This window comes from Salmo trutta, chromosome 7, assembly GCF_901001165.1.
Source record: "Salmo trutta chromosome 7, fSalTru1.1, whole genome shotgun sequence".
Lineage (NCBI taxonomy): Eukaryota > Metazoa > Chordata > Actinopteri > Salmoniformes > Salmonidae > Salmo > Salmo trutta.
The window spans coordinates 47,355,697-47,373,754 of NC_042963.1; the positions used below are offsets into that span (position 1 = coordinate 47,355,697).

General features: G+C 43.1%; 1 pseudogene; it reads left to right on the plus strand.

Moving 5' to 3' along the window:
* The first annotated feature begins 948 nt into the window (after nt 1-948).
* LOC115196621 (carboxypeptidase A1-like) lies at nt 949-17,786 on the plus strand (annotated as a pseudogene).
* The last annotated feature ends 272 nt before the right edge of the window (nt 17,787-18,058 follow it).

The window sequence follows — 18,058 nt, forward strand, 5'->3', positions numbered from 1 at the left end:
TGATGTCTTAATAATTCAACTGCCTTCCCAGAAAACAATGAATGTTCCTACCTCTTACAGCATTCCTACAGTAGACACCAAATAGAACCTTTCGATTCAATCTGCCAAGAGGAAAAATGATTTGACAAGTGATATTTTGAAAGCAAGCAGCCACTGCATCTTTTATTTTATTTTTGGTACTTTCCCCCTTTTTCGTGATTTCCAATTGGTTGTTACAGTCTTGTCCCATCGCTGCAACTGCCCTATGGACTCGGGAGAGGCGAAGGTCGCGGCTCCATTATACACTGCTCGCTTAACCCAGAAGCCAGCCGCACCAAGGTGTCGGAGGAAACACCGTACAGCTGGTGAGCAGAGTCAGCTTGCATGCGCCCGGCCCACCACTAGGAGTCGCTAGAGTGCAATGGGACAATGAAATCCTGACCAGCCAAATTCTCCCCTAACCCGGACGATGCTGGGCCAATTGTGCGCCACCTCATGGGTCTCCCGGTCAAGGCCGGCTGTGACACAAGCTGCAGCCTAACTATCATAAAACAGTTCCATTTCACTATGCTGCGCTTTCTGTTTTAATTTAGCTCTGCTGATTATAGTGTCGCTGAATCTGACACTAACCAGGCAGTACTGTAGCACAACTTCCTGAATACAGGCTACACAAATGCATTAGCCTACATCTGGTGCTTTGCCAAATGTGGTCCTTTTGCCGCCCTTCATAACATGTCATTGGAATTTTCTTATGAATGCTTTCTGAAGTATTTATATAGTCCTTAGAAAGGGTTTATAATGGATTTATTATGCCTTAAAAGGTATTGTTTGTGTAAAGCTGGACCGAGCACATAAGTCAAATGCCTTAATAGGCCTAGTATACCCACTCTACATGTTTGTTTCAGATTTATTCATAAATACATGTATTTTTATAGAAAACTCAAACTAAAGAAAATGCTGGCAAAATGGATGGCAAAGGTACAGAAACGACCCATCTGGTATTTCCCAGGATATCACCAGTAGTTGCTATATAAAAATTGTTATAAACTGGGTGGTACGAGCCCTGAATTCTGATTGGCTGAAAGCCGTGGTGTATCAGACGGTATACCACGGGGTATGACAACATTTATTTTTACTGGTCTAATTACGTTGGTAACCAGTTTATAATAGCAATAAGGCACCTTGGGGTTTTGTGGTATATGGCCAATATACCATGGCTAAGGGTTGTGTCCAGGCACTCCGCGATGCGTCGTGCATAAGAACAGCCCTTAGCTGTGGTATATTGGCCATATACCACACCCTTCAGGTCTTATTGCTTAACTGAACCATAGGAAGGGTAATATGAACATATGTCCTGCTTGCCTCTGTGATTCTGTAGGCATGAGTTGCTTTTTCAATCTGTGTGACAGTCAGGCTTTATTACTTTTCAATAAATTCAAATTAATCATTAAAGATGGCTACTCAATGTTAACTGTTGAGAGGAAGCAAAGCTTATGGTCAAGGTTGACTCCAACTGTAAGTCATTGTGTTGCTAAGCAGACGTTTCACCACAGTCTATGCTACTCAACTTCTCACTTTCTCAACTCCAACCTCCCTCTCGCACCATTACTCAAGCATAGTTCAAATCTGAATGGTTCTCCTGTCTTTGCAGTGAGCAGGTCCTTCGTATCACTGCGAAGGATGAGGTCCAGCTCGCTCTCCTGAAGGACCTGGCTGAGATGGAACATCTCCAGTTGTGGCATGACAATGATCATCATCATCATCATCATCATCATCATCATCATCATCATCATCATCATATCCACCACTGAAGCCACATATATATAACCCCACCACCTCATTCAATACACTATAGCCTACTGCATTGGCATTTCCATTTCAATACGAAGTTTGACAAACATTGCAATGAACACAGTATGAATTCATATTAATTCACTAGACCAAGGCCTGGGAGGGATAAATAATATGTTTGTCATGGTCATGGGCAAAGAAACTCAAAGGGGGTGATAATGTTAATTAACAATCATTTTGATCCGATTGTGCAAACAGATCCTCAAGGAAGATGGATCCTTTTAAATATGCTATTGGAACAAAAACAGATTTGGCTAATTAAGCTGGTCGAACTATTGATGATCCCGCGGTCCGGAGCTTCGGCGACGATCCACGGTCCGGGTCCTCCGGCGATGATTCATGGTCCGGAACTTTCAGTGACAACCCCCGAAATAGAGTCACCACCAAGGATGGCGGATCCGCGAGCAGAGCGGGGTCTACGTCCCGCACCGGAGCCGCCACCGAGGTTAGATGCCCACCCGGACCCTCCCCTATTGAGTCAGGTTTTGCGGCCGGAGTCCGCACCTTTTTTTAGGGGGGGGGGTTACTGTCACACCCTGACCGTAGAGAGCCTTTTTATTTCTCTACTTGGTTAGGTCAGGGTGTGATTTGGGTGGGCATTCTAGATTATAGTATTTCTATGTTGGCCTGATATGGTTCCCAATCAGAGGCAGCTGTCTTTCGTTGTCTCTGATTGGGGGTCATATTTAGGCAGCCTTTTCCCACTGGGTTTTTGTGGGATCTTGTTTTTGTATAGCTACTGTGAAGCCTGCAGAACTTTACGTTCGTTTTTTATTTTTATTTGTTTTGTTCGGTGTTCATCTATTAAAAGTAAGATGTACGCTTACCACGCTGCACCTTGGTCTCATTCTTACAACGAACGTAAGAGTATTATTCCAGCCCATGCGTAATTTAGATTGTGGCCACTAGATGGAAGCAGTGTATGTGCAAAGTTTTAGACTGATCCAATGAACCATTGCATATCTGTTCAAAATGTTGCATCAAGACTGCCCAAATGTGCCTAATTGGTTTATTAATACATTTTCAAGTTCATAATTGTGCACTCTCCTCAAACAATAGCATGGTATTCTTTCACTGTAATAGCTAATGTAAATCGGACAGTGCAGTTAGATTAACAAGAATTTAAGCTTTCGGCCCATATCAGATATGTCTATGTCCTGGGAAATATGATTGTTACTTACAAACTCATGCTAATCACATTAGCCTACGTTAGCTCAACCGGGGGGGGGGGGGCACCGATCCCATAGAGGTTAAAGTTATGTTAAAGTTATGTACTGTATAGCAACCACAGTTGTAAAATAGTAAATAATGATTACTTCTCAGAAAGAATTGAGCTGTCAAGAGGAGTAAAACAAGGCTGTCTATTGTCTCCATATCTATTTGTTATGCCCATTGAAATGCTAGCTATTAAAATTAGATCCAACAAGAACATCAAGGGGTTAGAAAAAAACAAAAGTGTCAATGTATGCCAATAACTCAAGTTTCTTAAGTCCGCAATCTGGATCCCTGTACAGTCTCATTGAAGATCACTTTTCTAGCCTCTCTAGACTAAAACCCAATCATGATACATGTACCATATTAAGTATTGGATCGTTAAATGACACAATTTTTACACTACTGTACCTTGTAGTTTACCAATAAAATGGGCTGATGGTGAAGTAGACATGGTTGGTATTCATATCTCTAAAGATGTAAACAAACTTACCACAACCAATTTCAATAGAAAGTTAGCAAAAATAGACAAGATGATGCATCCATGGCTATTTATGGATAAATCACATTGATTAACTCTTTGGTCCTATCACAGTTTACTTACTTACTTATGGTGCTGCCGACTCCAGACGATTTGTTTTTTAAATCATATGAGCAAAAAATATTTCACTTTATTTGGAATGCCAAGCCAAACAAAATTGAGTTTGGGGGGGCTGAAAGGATTAAATATTATAGCATTATACCTCTCACTAAAAGCTTCACACATACATAAATTATACTTTAACCCAAACTGGTTCTCCAGTAGATACCTAAGAAAGGCTCATCCTTTGTTCAAAAATGTGCCTTTTTGCAACTTCTCATTTCAGATTAATTGAAAATGAAACTTTGTCCAAAGTATCACCCTTTCTTAAACAAGCCATACAAAGCTGGTTACAATTTTTATTTTATACTCCAGAAAAAAATATAACAAATATTACAACAAATATTATGGTTAAACTCAAATATTATGGTTGATAAAAAATATTATGAAGTTATGTTACATATGCAGCTAGCAAAAATATATGGGAATGTTTGTTCAAATCAAAGTTACAACCAACTGATTGCAGCATTACCATAAAAATGGAAGAGGCAAGTGGAAGAGGGAGAAGGTAGGGAACTGGTTTGTCTGCCATATATTAAAGACAAAAATTGTCTGAAAAAGATTGGCATAAATAGACAAATATACCAGTTACATTTGAGGACAAAAATGTTGACAGCTGCACCATACAGGTTGCAAAATAGCTGGGAAGAGATTTTAGATGTACCGATTCCATGGCACAATATACACAAAATGATGTATGTATGTATGTATGTATGTATGTATGTATGTATGTATGTATGTATGTATGTATGTATGTATGTATGTATGTATGTGTGTGTGTGTGTGTGTGTGTGTGTGTGTGTGTGTGTGTGTGTGTGTGTGTGTGTGTGTGTGTGTGTGTGGGTGGGTGGGGGGGGGGGAGCATACAACAATCTCAGCTCTGCAGATTTAGCTGTGAAAATACCAATATTCTGATATTGCCCCTATGTAGCTTGTTTCTGGTCACTGGTTCAGGAATGGCAAAAAAATCACAACATTAATTTAAAATGAACCCTTCAAAAAGCAATGTTGGGCAATTTGGAAAGACACAGTCAATCAATCAACAATATAATAGTATTAGTAGGAAAGGTTTTCATCTTTAGCTCAAAATCTGTGGATACTATGCGAGTACAGGCAACATCCGCACTGAGCTTAAGGCTAAAGCAGGAGCGGGAAACTAATCCAGACTCTTATAAGAAATCCCACTATGCCCTCAGACAAATCATCAAACAGGCAAAGCGTCAATACAGGACTAAGATTGAATCCTACTACACCGGCTCTGACACTCGTCGAATGTGTCAGGGCTTGCAAACTGTTACGGACTACAAATGGAAAACCAGTTGCGAGCTGCCCAGTGCCGCAAACCTTTTATGCTCGCTTCGAGCAGAGCAACACTGAAGCATGCATGAGAGCGCCAGCTGTTCCGGGCGACTGTGTGATCACGCTCTCCATAGCCAATGTGAGCAAGACTTTTAAACAGCTCAACGTTCACAAAGCTGCGGGGCCAGACAGATTACCAGAACGTGTACTCGTGTGGACTAAGTGGCAAGTTTCTTCACTGACATTTTCAACCTCTCCCTGACCGAGTCTGTAATACCTACGTTTCACACAGACCACCATAGTCCCTGTACCCAAGAAAGCAAAGGTAACCTGCCTAAATGATTACCGCACCGTAGCACTCACGTTTGTAGCCATGAAGTGCTTTGAAAGGCTGGCATTGGCTCACATCAACACCATCGTGCCGGAAACCCTAGACCCACTCCAATTCGCATTACCAGGTGGTATGGGTAGGCAACAACACATCTACCACGCTGATCCTCAACACTGGGCCCCCTCAGGAGTGCGTGCTTAGTCCACCCTGTACTCCCTGTTCACCCACGACTGTGTAGCCAAGCGCAACTCCAACACCATCATTAAGTTTGCTGACGACACAACAGTGGTACGCGGGTCACCAACAACGATGAGACAGCCTACAGGGAGGTCAGAGACCTGGCAGAGTGGTGCCAGGACAACAACCTCTCCCTCAGTGTGAGCAAGACTAAGGAGCTGATCGTGGACTATAGGAAAAAGAGGGCCGAACAGGCCCCCAATAACAGACGGGCTGTAGTGAAGTGGTTCGAGATTTTCAAGTTCCTTGGTGTTCACATCACCAATGAACTATCATGGTCGAAACACACCAAGACAGTTGTGAAGAGGGCACGACAACACTTTGTCTTCCTCAGGAGACTGAAAAGATTTGCCATGGGTCCCCAGATCCTCAAAAACCTCTACAGCTGCACCATCGAGATCATCCTGACTGGTTGCATCACCGCCTGGTATGGCAACTGCTGAGCATCTGACTGAAAGGCGCTACAGAGGGTTGTGCATAAGGCCCAGTACATCACTGGGGTCAAGCTTCCTGCTGTCCAGGACCTATATACCAGGCGCTGTCAGAGGAAGGCCCAAAAAATTGTCAAAGACTCCAGTCACCCGAGGCATAGACTGTTCTCTCTGCTACCGCACGGCAAGCGGTACCGGAGCGCCAAGTCTAGGTCCAAAAGGCTCCTTAAAAGCTTCTACCCTCAAGCCATAAGACTGCTGAACAATTAATCAAATGGCCACCTGGACTTTTTACAGGTTGAAAATGTATATAAAACATCACACCATATTTGAAAAATATATGACACATGGAAACCAAACAAGGGTGGTCCACGGTCTGTGACAGGTGGTATGGAATGACAGTAGCTGAGGGGTGGGATTAAAGAGCTCATGATCGGTGATGGTATAATTGAAAACACTACATACAGTGAGGGGGGAAAGTATTTGATCCCCTGCTGATTTTGTACGTTTGTCACACCCTGACCTTAGAGAGCCTTTTTTATTCTCTATTTTGTTAGGTCAGGGTGTGACTTGGGTGGGCATATCTATGTTTCTATTTATTTGTTGGCCTAGTATGGTTCCCAATCAGAGGCAGCTGTTTATCGTTGTCTCTGATTGGGGATCATACTTAGGTAGCCCTTTTTCCCACCTGTGATTGTGGTATCTTGTTTGTGTGTAGTTGCTTTCTGCACTGCATATAGCGTTACGTTCGTTTTTGTATTTTGTTTTGTTTTCGGATGTCATTTTTAATAAAAGTAAAATGTACGCCTACCACGCTGCACCTTGGTCTCATTCCAACAACGAGCGTGACAACGTTTGCCCACTGACAAAGAAATGATCAGTTTATAATTTCAATGGTAGGTTTATTTGAACAGTGAGAGACAGAATAACAACAAAAAATCCAGAAAAACACATGTCAAAAATGTTATAAATTGATTTGCATTTTAATGAGGGAAATAATAATTTGACCCCCTCTCAATCAGAAAGATTTCTGGCTCCCAGGTGTCTTTTATTCAGGTAACGAGCTGAGATTAGGAGCACACTGTTAAAGGGAGTGCTCCTAATCTCAGTTTGTTACCTGTATAAAAGACAACTATCCACAGACGCAATCAATCAATCAGATTCCAAACTCTCCACCATGGCCAAGACCAAAGAGCACTCCAAGGATGTCAGGGACAACATTGTAGACCTACACAAGGCTGGAATGGGCTACAAGACCATTGCCAAGCAGCTTGGTGAGAAGGTGACAACAGTTGATGCGATTATTCGCAAATGGAAGAAACACAAAATAACTGTCAATCTCCCTCGGCCTGGGGTTCCATGCAAGATCTCACCTCGTGGAGTTGCAATGATCATGAGAACGGTGAGGAATCAGCCCAGAACTACATGGGAGGATCTTGTCAATGATCTCAAGGCAGCTGGGACCATAGTCACCAAGAAAACAATTGGTAACACACTACGCCGTGAAGGACTGAAATCCTGCAGCGCCCGCAAGGTCCCCCTGCTCAAGAAAGCACATATAATCAGCAGCCCGTCTGAAGTTTGCCAATGAACATCTGAATGATTCAGAGGACAACTGGTTGAAAGTGTTGTTGTCAGATGAGACCAAAAATTGAGCTCTTTGGCATCAACTCAACTCGCCGTGTTTGGAGGAGGAGGAATGCTGCCTATGACCCCAAAAACACCATCCCCACCGTCAAACATGGAGGTGGAAACATTATTCTTTGGGGGTGTTTTTCTTCTAAGGGGACAGGACAACTTCACCTCATCAAAGGGACGATGGACAGGGCCATGTACCGTCAAATCTTGAGTGAGAACCTCCTTCCCTCAGCCAGGGCATTGAAAATGGGTCGTGGATGGGTATTCCAGCATGACAATGACCCAAAACACACGGCCAAGGCAACAAAGGAGTGGCTCAAGAAGAAGCACATTAAGGTCAGGGAGTGGCCTAGCCAGTCTCCAGACCTTAATCCCATAGAAAATCTGTGGAGGGAGCTGAAGGTTCGAGTTGCCAAACATCAGCCTCGAAACCTTAATGACTTGGAGAAGATCTGCAAAGAGGAGTGGGACAAAATCCCTCCTGAGATGTGCGCAAACCTGGTGGCCAACTACAAGAAACGTCTGACCTCTGTGATTGCCAACAAGGGTTTTGCCACCAAGTACTAAGTCATGTTTTGCAGAGGGGTCAAATACTTATTTCCCTCATTAAAATGCATTTTTGACATGCGTTTTTCTGGATTTTTTTGTTGTTATTCTGTCTCTCACTGTTCAAATAAACCTAGCATTAAAATTATAGACTGATCATTTCTTTGTCAGTGGGCAAACGTACAAAATCAGCAGAGGATCAAATACTTTTTTCCCTCTCTGTATAATGTATACCATAGTAAAATCTAATGAATGTATGTATGCATATATGTCAGTGGAGGCTCCTCAGAGGAGGAAGGGGAGGACCATCCTCCTAAGTGAATTTCATTTTTGTGAAAGTTATTCTTTTTAGATAAAACTATGCTAAATATATTGATGTCACCAAATAATTTATTAAACACACTGTTTCGCAATGAAGGTCTACAGTAGCCTCAAAAGTACTCTATAGGGTAACACCATAGTGTAGCCGGAGGACAGCTAGTTTCCGTCCTCCTCTGGATACATTGACTTCAATACAAAACCTTGTGGTTCTCACCCCATTCCATAGACTTAAACAGTAATTATGACAACTTCTCAGAGTTCTTGCAGCATGACATGTTGTCCACCCAATCAGAGGATCCGAGAATGAATCTAGTACTGAAAGCATATGCTCCAGCTAGCTAGCACTGTAGTGCATAAAAAGTTGTTGATTAGTTGACTCAAAGAGAGAGAAAGACAGTAGTTGAACAGTTTTGAACAAATGTATTTCTTCAAAAATGAAGAAAAAGCAAGGAAGGAAGACAGAGAGAGAGCAAGCTATATTTCTTCTTCTTTTCACTTTCAGTTACTTAGCTAGCGAATGCAGCTAGCTAGTTGAGCCTACTTAAACACCTTGCTCAAACATTGAGGGATGCTATGTTACCTAGCTGGCTATGGCTATCCAACACTGGAACTCTTCCAATTCAAGGTAAGCTTTTGGTTTTATTAATTTATTGCCACTAGGGCCCACCAGTGTAATTGCTAAACTGCTTGTACACTGTACTGTATGATTGTAGCCGGTTTACTAACGCGTTAGTTCTAGTACCTATGTTGCCTTGACGTTAGCTAATATGGTGACAAAGATATAGGCTGTGTGTAGCGGTTAATGGTTATGATATGAAGGTTAGGCTTGGAAAGGTTTTTTCGCCTGGTCACAGACAGCTGATGTGTTGTGCACGAAAGGAAAAGGTGAGAGGAGGAGATCACATAGATGCGAGAAGGAATTATCCAACGATCAAAAGGATCATGCTGTTTGTATGTGGCTGCTATGAAAGTGAACTGTGTTTGCGTGTGATCAGGGGTGTATTCATTCTGCCGATTCTGTTGAAAAAAAATTCTTAAACGGAAGCAAACGGAACGAAACGGGGATAAACATATCTGAATTTGTCCAATAGAAACTCTTGTTTGCAACAGTTGTACTAATGATAGCACCCTAGATCAGCTAGATGCAGGCAAGATTGTGCAAGGTGGTTGTAAAGATGTGCGCTGAGAGTCGGGAAGCAAGTACAGGGAATGAGTGTTTTAATTAGTAAATAAACAAACCAATAAACACGAAACACAAACAACTCACAGACATGAAACAGAGTCAATAACACCTGAGGAAAGAACCAAGGGGAGTGACAGATATAGGGAAGATAATCAAGGAGGTGATGGAGTCCAGGTGAGTGTCATGAGGCGCAGCTGCGCGAGACGATGGTCGCAGCTGCGCGAGACGATAATCAGCAGCCTGATGACCTAGAGGCCGGAGAGGGAGTTTACGTGACAGTGGTATTGAATATGTCAATGTCTGTCACCTTGATTACTCTAATTTCTCTCGACCTGTGCACATACGTTATAAACTTTCATTCATAGGCTAGGTGGTAGCAACCTCATGATGGGTATAGGGAAAAATTTGAGCATCATATAGTAGCTAGCCTAAACCTATCGATGTTACATTGAGCTGTGTGAATGGAATATGAGTAACAGTCATTCAATATACTGTAATAGAAAAAAGGCCATGCTCATAAAAAACATTATCGTCCTCCCTCATCTTAAACGGCACCGACCGCCACTGGTATGTGTCTATGTATATACAGTACATTTATGTGTATATATCTATGTGTGTATGTATGTATGTATGTACTATCTGTATGTAAAATATATCTTTGTCAGGTGAATGCTGTATATAAAAGTACCATTTATGTAGTATGTAAAATGTAATATATAAAATGTCTGTCTATGTAACAAGAAAGCTTTAAAAACTAAAAAAGCTATGGATGGGTTAATAATAAAAATAAACAAATAAAAAAGTACAAATAACAATAAAAAAAAATACTTGACCATGCATTTCCTTTTCACTAGCTGTTCAAAGTGCTTGCTTTGTTGGTTTAACATGTCAACTTGTCTTCTGCCCTCCTCTCTCCTCTCTCCTCCTTCCTCCTCTCTCTCCTCCGTCCTCTCTCCTCTCCCAGCTGGATGTGTGGATGGAGCCCATTGACCTCTCCACTCCTGTGGACATCAGAGTTCCCTTCACCAGCCTGCAGACTGTCAAGGCTTTCCTGGAGACTGAAGACATCCCGTACTCCGTCATGATCATGGACCTACAGGTAGGATCATACAGACACACACAATATAATTATGGGGTGTGTAGGAGTCGAGTGTAACAAGGGTCGTCTAAAGGAGACCAAGGCGCAGCGTGTATAGTGCTCATTCTATTCTTTAATGAAAAACACTTCAACAAAACAACAAACGACCGACAACAGTTCCTTAAGGTACACTTGACAAAATGGAAAACAACTACCCACAAAAACCCAGGAATAAAAACCCCTACTTAAATATGATCTCCAATCAGAGGCAACGAGGACCAGCTACCTCCAATTGGAGATCAACCCAAAAAACAACATAGAAATAGAAAACCTAGAACACAAACATAGAAATAGAAAACATAGAAAAACACAAAACACCCCCTGTCACGCCCTGACCTACTCTACTATAGAAAATGACATCTTACTAGGGTCAGGACGTGACAGTACCCCCACCCCAAAGGTGCAGACTCCGAATGCAACAAACCAACAAAAGAAAACCACAAAACAAAAGGGAGGGTGATAATTGTCTATGGCGGCTCAAATGCAGTCCACATAACCTTAACCTCCAACATAGGAGGCGGCTCCGGTTCTGGGCGTACTCCCTGCTCCACCCGCTGATCCTTCTGCTTTATTACCACCTGACCGTGGATCGTTGTCGAAGGAACCGGACTGTAGATCATTGCCGGAGGTTCTGGGTTGCAGTCCGCCGCCGGAGGTTCTGGGCCGCAGGCCGCCGCCGGAGGTTCTGGGCTGCAGGCCGCCACCAAAGGCTCTGGGCTGCAGACCGCCGCCAAAGGATCTGGGCTGCAGATCACCGCCGAAGGCTCCGGACTGAAAAGCGTCGCCGGAGGCTCCGGACTGGGAGGCATCATAATAGGTTCTGGACTAATGACCGTTGCTGCTGGCTCCATGCCATGGATCATCTCTACAGGTTCCGCGCCAAGGATCATCACTGGAGGCTTCTTTCCATGGATTATCTCTACAGGTGCCGGGCCATGGATTATTCCTACAGGCTTCATGCCATGGTTTATCCCTACAGGCTCCGGACCATTTATAATCCCTCCAGGCTTTTTGCCAAGGATTATTTCTTCAGGTTCCGGGCCATGGATTACCTCTTCAGGCTTCGTGCCATGGAATATCCCTACAGGCTCCGGGCCATGGATCATCACTAGAGGCTTAGTGCCATGGATCATCTCTACAGGCGTCGGACCATCGATTATCACTGGAGGCTTTGTACGTGGAGCAGGAACCGGTCTCACCGGACTGGGGAGACGCACTGAGGACCGAGTGCTCAAAGCAGGCACCTGCAGTACTGGGTTATGGATGCCCACTGGAGGGAGAGTGCGAAGAACAGGCACAGGACGTACTGGATTCTGGAGGCGCACTGGAGGGAGAGCGCGAGGAGCAGGCACAGGATGTACTGTCCTATGGAGGCGCACTGGAGAGAGAGTGCGAGAGGCAGGCACATGCTTACCACAAAAAGCACAGGTAGTTGACTCAGGCCTCACCCCTGGCCCAGCCAAACTACCCGTGTGCCCCCCCCAACATTTTTTTGGGGGGGCTGCCTCTCGTTTTTCCCAGGTATGCTCCGATATCTATCGATTACCTGGCCCCAGGTCCAGTTTCTCCTCTCCATCCACTCCGGAAGTGAACAGGTGTCCATTTTTGCCCGGGCACGCCGCTTGATCCAGTCATGGTGGGTAGTTCTGTAACATGGGTCGTCTAAAAGGGACCAAGGCGCGGCGTGTAGAGTGCTCATATTTACTTTATTAATGAAACACTTAACAAAAACAACAAAACGACCACCAACAGTTCCGTCAGGTAACACATACAAAACGGAAAACAACTACCCACCAAACCCCAGGAAGAAAAACCCCTATTTAAATATGATCTTCAATCAGAGGCAACGAGGACCAGCTGCCTCCAATTGGAGATCAACCCAAAAAACAAGAACATAGAAATGGAAAACCTAGAACACAAACATAGAAATAGAAAACATAGAAAAACACAAAACACCCCCTGTCACGCCCTGACCTACTCTACTATACTAGGGTCAGGACATGACATCGAGGAGGAAGTGACTGAGCTCAGGGAGATTACTTCAGTCTACTTTGTCTTGAAATAGTATATCCATGTCATGACTTACAGTAAATAAATAAGATGTTTGAATAAGATTATGTGCAACAGCTCAATTATGTCTGTGCTCACAATGATCTAAAGAGATTTGGATAAGTCATATGGGATAACTACATATTGTTTCATAATAGTGTTATAAATCATTATAAAGTGTTATGAAGCCTTGTAGTGACCTTTTGACCCCCATTTTGCCCACAGGTTATGTTGGACGAGGAGCAGGACCAGATGCTGAGTGCACGTGCCCCTGCCCCCAGAACCACCGATGACTACGACTACTCCAACTACCACGACATTGCTGATGTACAGTTGAAGTCAGAAGTTTACATACACCTTAGCCAAATACATTTAATCCTAGTAAAAATTCCCTGTTTAGGTCATTTAGGATCACCACTTTATTTTAAGAATGTGAAATGTCAGAATAATAGTAGAGAGATTTATTTCAGCTTTTATTGCTTTCATCACATTCCCAGTGGGTCAGAAGTTTACATACACTCAATTAGTATTTGGTAGCATTGCCTTTAAATTGTTTAACTTGGGTCAAACGTTTCAGGAAGTCTTCCACAAGCTTCCCACAATAAGTTGGGTGAATTTTGGCTCATTCCTCCTGACAGAGCTGGTTTACCTGAGTCAGGTTTGTAGGCCTCATGCTCACACACACTTTTTCAGTTCTGCCCACAACTTTTCTGTAGGATTGAGGTCAGGGCTTTGTGATGGCCACTCCAATACCTTGACTTTGTTGTCTTTAAGCCATTTTGCCACAACTTTGGAAGTATGCTTGGGGTCATTGTCCATTTGGAAGACCCATTTGCGACCAAGCTTTAACTTCCTGACTGATGTCTTGAGATGTTGCTTCAATATATCCACATCATTTTCCTCCCTCATGATGACATGTATTTTGTGAAGTGCACCAGTCCCTCCTGCAGCAAAGCACCCCCACAACATGATGCTGCCACCCTCGTACTTCGCGGTTGGGACGGTGTTCTTCGGCTTGCAAGCATCCCCTTTTTTCCTCCAAACATAACGATGGTCATTACGGCCAAACAGTTCTATTTTTGGATCATCAGACCAGAGGACATTTCTCCAAAAAGTACGATATTTGTCCCCAGTTGCAAACCGTAGTCTGGCTTTTTTATGGCGGTTTTGGAGCAGTGGCTTCTTCCTTTGCGGAGCGGCCTTTCAGGTTATGTCGATATAGGACTCGTTTTACTGTGGATATAGATACTTTGGTACCTGTTACCTCCAGCATCTTCACAAGGTCATTTGCTGTTGTTTTGGGATTGATTTGCACTTTTTGCACCAAAGTACGTTAATCTCTAGGAGACAGAACGCGTCTCCTTCCTGAGCAGTATGACGGCTGCGTGGTCCCATGGTGTTTATACTTGCATACTATTGTTTGTAAAGATGAACGTGGTACCTTCAGGAATTTGGAAATTGCTCCCAAGTATGAACCAGATTTGTGGAGGTCTACAATTTTTTTTCTGAGGTCGTGGCTGATTTATTTTGATTTTCCCATGATGTCAAGCAAAGAGGCACTGAGTTTGAAGGTAGGCCTTGAAATACATCCACAGGTACACCTCCAATTAACTCAAATGATGTCAATTAGCCTATCAGAAGCTTCTAAAGCCATGACATAATTTTCTGGAATTTTCCAAGCTATTTAAAGACACAGTCAACTTATTGTATGTAAACTTCTGAACCACTGGAATTGTGATACAGTGAATTATAAGTGAAATAATCTGTCTGTGAACAATTGTTGGAAAAATGACTTGTTTCATGCACAAAGTAGATGTCTTAACCGACTTGCCATAACTATAGTTTGTTAACATGACGTTTGTGGAGTGGTTGAAAAAGGAGTTTTAATGACTCCATCCTAAGTATATAAACTTCCCACTTCAACTGTATGTACCAACCCATCACACAAGTATCAAGGAGAAATGACCCATTTCACATGATCACTCTGAACTGACACTGAGTGAGACATCTTTAATACTGTCATCGTAAGACCTACCTAAGAATTCTGTGAGCAATGCAAGACACTGTTTTCTGTTGTTGAAACCTACAGTATTTTGGGGAACACCTTATTTGAAGTGTCCTTACATAAGGAGTTCATACAACATTCAAAAGCAGAACATAAGGATTCATGACAAGCTTATGTCAACAACCGCAAATTGGCGGTAACAACCTCTCTCTGTCTCTGTCTCTGTCTCTGTCTCTGTCTCTGTCTCTGTCTCTGTCTCTCTCTATCTCATCAGATCTATAGTTTCCAGGACATGCTTGTGGCTGAGAACCCAAATCTGGTCAGCAAGATCGTGATTGGCCAGAGTTACCAGGGACGTACCCTTATTGTGCTCAAGATACGTTCCTGACGAGAGTGTCATGTTGTATGTACTATGGCCTTGTCATTTTACTAGTACTCTTTACAAGTGAAATATAGATTTAAAAGTCAGTGAAGGTAGTTTTTTCCTAATCCCAGACGAGGCCCCATTTTTTGGTACATGTTACATGTTACATGGTTGTATGTTAAATGTGTATCAAGTTTACAGTATTTGAGGATTGTAGTAGGTGTTCTTTACACCCCACTTCTTCTCTCTTTTCTAGTTCAGTACTGGTGGAACCAACAGACCTGGTATCTGGCTTGACACAGGAATCCATTCCAGGTAATGGATAACTCAGGCTAGAGGCACCTGGTTCGCCAAAAAGGTTCATCAGTGTTTTTTCCACCACAGTTTTAAACCTTTCCCCTCTCTTCATCTACACATATGTATCACTTTAACCTTCTGTTTCCATATCCAGATTGTGACCGACTACGGACGTGACGCCGCCCTCACCGCCATCCTGGACAAGATGGACATCTTCCTGGAGATTGTGACCAACCCCGATGGCTACTACTACACCCACAATAGTGTGAGTCTCTCATCACAATAGAAAATGCCCTTACATTTCTAGGTTGATCCCAAATTTTGATTACAATGTCATCTCTCCATTTCAATTGACCTCTTATTTTTTCAGTGATTATTTTATAAGGTCGAAGGGCATATATCAGACTAGGGAGTTGAACACAACAGCCACTCTCATCCTCTTTGATTACTAACTACATATTACATATGTGTGCGTGATCTGAATCTCTAATACCAAATATAATCTATCTAATATTGCTTTCACAGTGTTTCAGTGTTGTATCCTGTTTTGTCATTTGACTTCGCTCTGACATCATCAACTGCTGCTTACAGCTATGCACTATACAAAACCAAACAAACCATGAGTCACGATGACCGTTTATTTTCCACAGAACTGTATGTGGCGTAAGACCAGGAAGCCCAACCCTGGCTCTTCCTGTGTTGGAACTGACCCCAACAGGAACTGGGATACTGGTTTTGGAGGTAAACTTTTCCTTGTCACTTGTTGCAAAACACTTTATATTCAAATACAATAGATTCAGAGGTCATAAATTGAATAAGATACCAAATCTAAAGTTTTTGTCAATTAAAATGGTATCTCCTTGCCCTTGGTGAGATAGTATTTTAATGTTTAGTTGGGCACGAATCTTTCTTTACCATTTTATCTCCTCTCTGGTCTTTGGTAGAGTCCGGCTCCAGTGGCAGTCCCTGCTCTGAGACTTACTGCGGACCCGAATCTCACTCTGAGTCTGAGGTCAAGTCCATTGTGGACTTTGTAAAGTCTCACGGCAACCTGAAGGCCTTCATGTCCATCCATTCCTACTCCCAGATGCTCCTCTACCCCTACGGTTACACCAGTACCCCCTGCAAGGACCAGAGCGAACTGGTGAGTCCAGCATCCATCAACTAGTTGTCTTTGACATGTCTAGTAACAACTTGTGGCATTTGTTCCACTAGGGAGTGCCCTGCCAGCATTCTCCACCATATGTGGCCTCATCGGGGATGGGTGACGCCAGCATGGTACTTTACATGAATATTATTATCTTCTCACAGCATGACCTGGCCATGAAGGCAATCACTGACCTGGCTTCCCTGTACGGAACCTCCTACAGATGCGGCAGCACCATCAACACCATCTGTAAGTGTCAAACACCAGCTAAACATTTTCACTGCTTTAATGGCTCCCGTTCCATGCCATTCCAATGCAGTCCAGCTCATTCTACCAACATGAGCACACCCCATCTGTATAACCTAGCTAAAGTCATTACAATATTCTTAGCTTATGGTTTGTATACTCGTACATACTCTATGAAATAAAAACAGAAACTATGGTCTAATCCCTTCTTTCTTGTCATTTCCAGACCAGGCTAGTGGTACCACTGTTGACTGGACCTACAACCAGGGCATCAAGTACTCCTACACCTTCAAGCTGAGAGACACTGGTCGTTATGGTTTCATCCTGCCAGCCAATCAGATCCTCCCTACTGCCAATGTAACCGATGTGAAATGGCTAGTTAGTTAGCGGTGGTGCGCGCTAATAGCATTTCAATCAGTGACGTCACTCGCTCTGAGACTTGAAGTAGGGTTTCCCCTTGCGTTGCAAGGGCCGCGGCTTTTGTGACGCGATGGGTAACGATGCTTCGGTGGGTGTCAGTTGTTGATGTGTGCAAGGGTCCCTGGTTCGAGCCCGGGTTGGGGCGAAGAGAGGGACGGAACCTACACTGTTACACCAAGGAGGCTTGGCTGGCTCTGATGGCCATCATGGAGCACACCAAGGACAACACCAACTAGAGGGGTCACCATGACAACCTACTGGACACTGTGAGTCCACTAAGGCTGTTTACAGGCCACAAACAGTGGAATAAATGTCAACTGTTATACCTGATTTTGTCTTCTATTTCATTTTACTTGAGGTGATGTTGAAATAAAGCAAAGAGAAAGGTTGTTATGGTTGAAGGTCTTAACATGGTCATTATAATGTATTACAATAAAAAGAACACTCGTCCATAGAGAGTACAGCATTCAATTTCACCATTTTACACTTTTTAAAGTAAGGATAACTATTTTTGTATTCTTCATATTCCCAATTCAAATGATGACATGAACTGCTACTGGACAAGTTAGTGATTCCGCCAGTGAAAAATGTAAAGTTCATATGTTGTATAATTTTGGGTTGCATAAGTTGTTTATGTGTATCTCTCACATAGGGTGCCCTTGCTAGAAAACTGGTTATGGTTTTCCCAATGAAAATAAGCACCCTTTGGGTGTGGGAAATATGG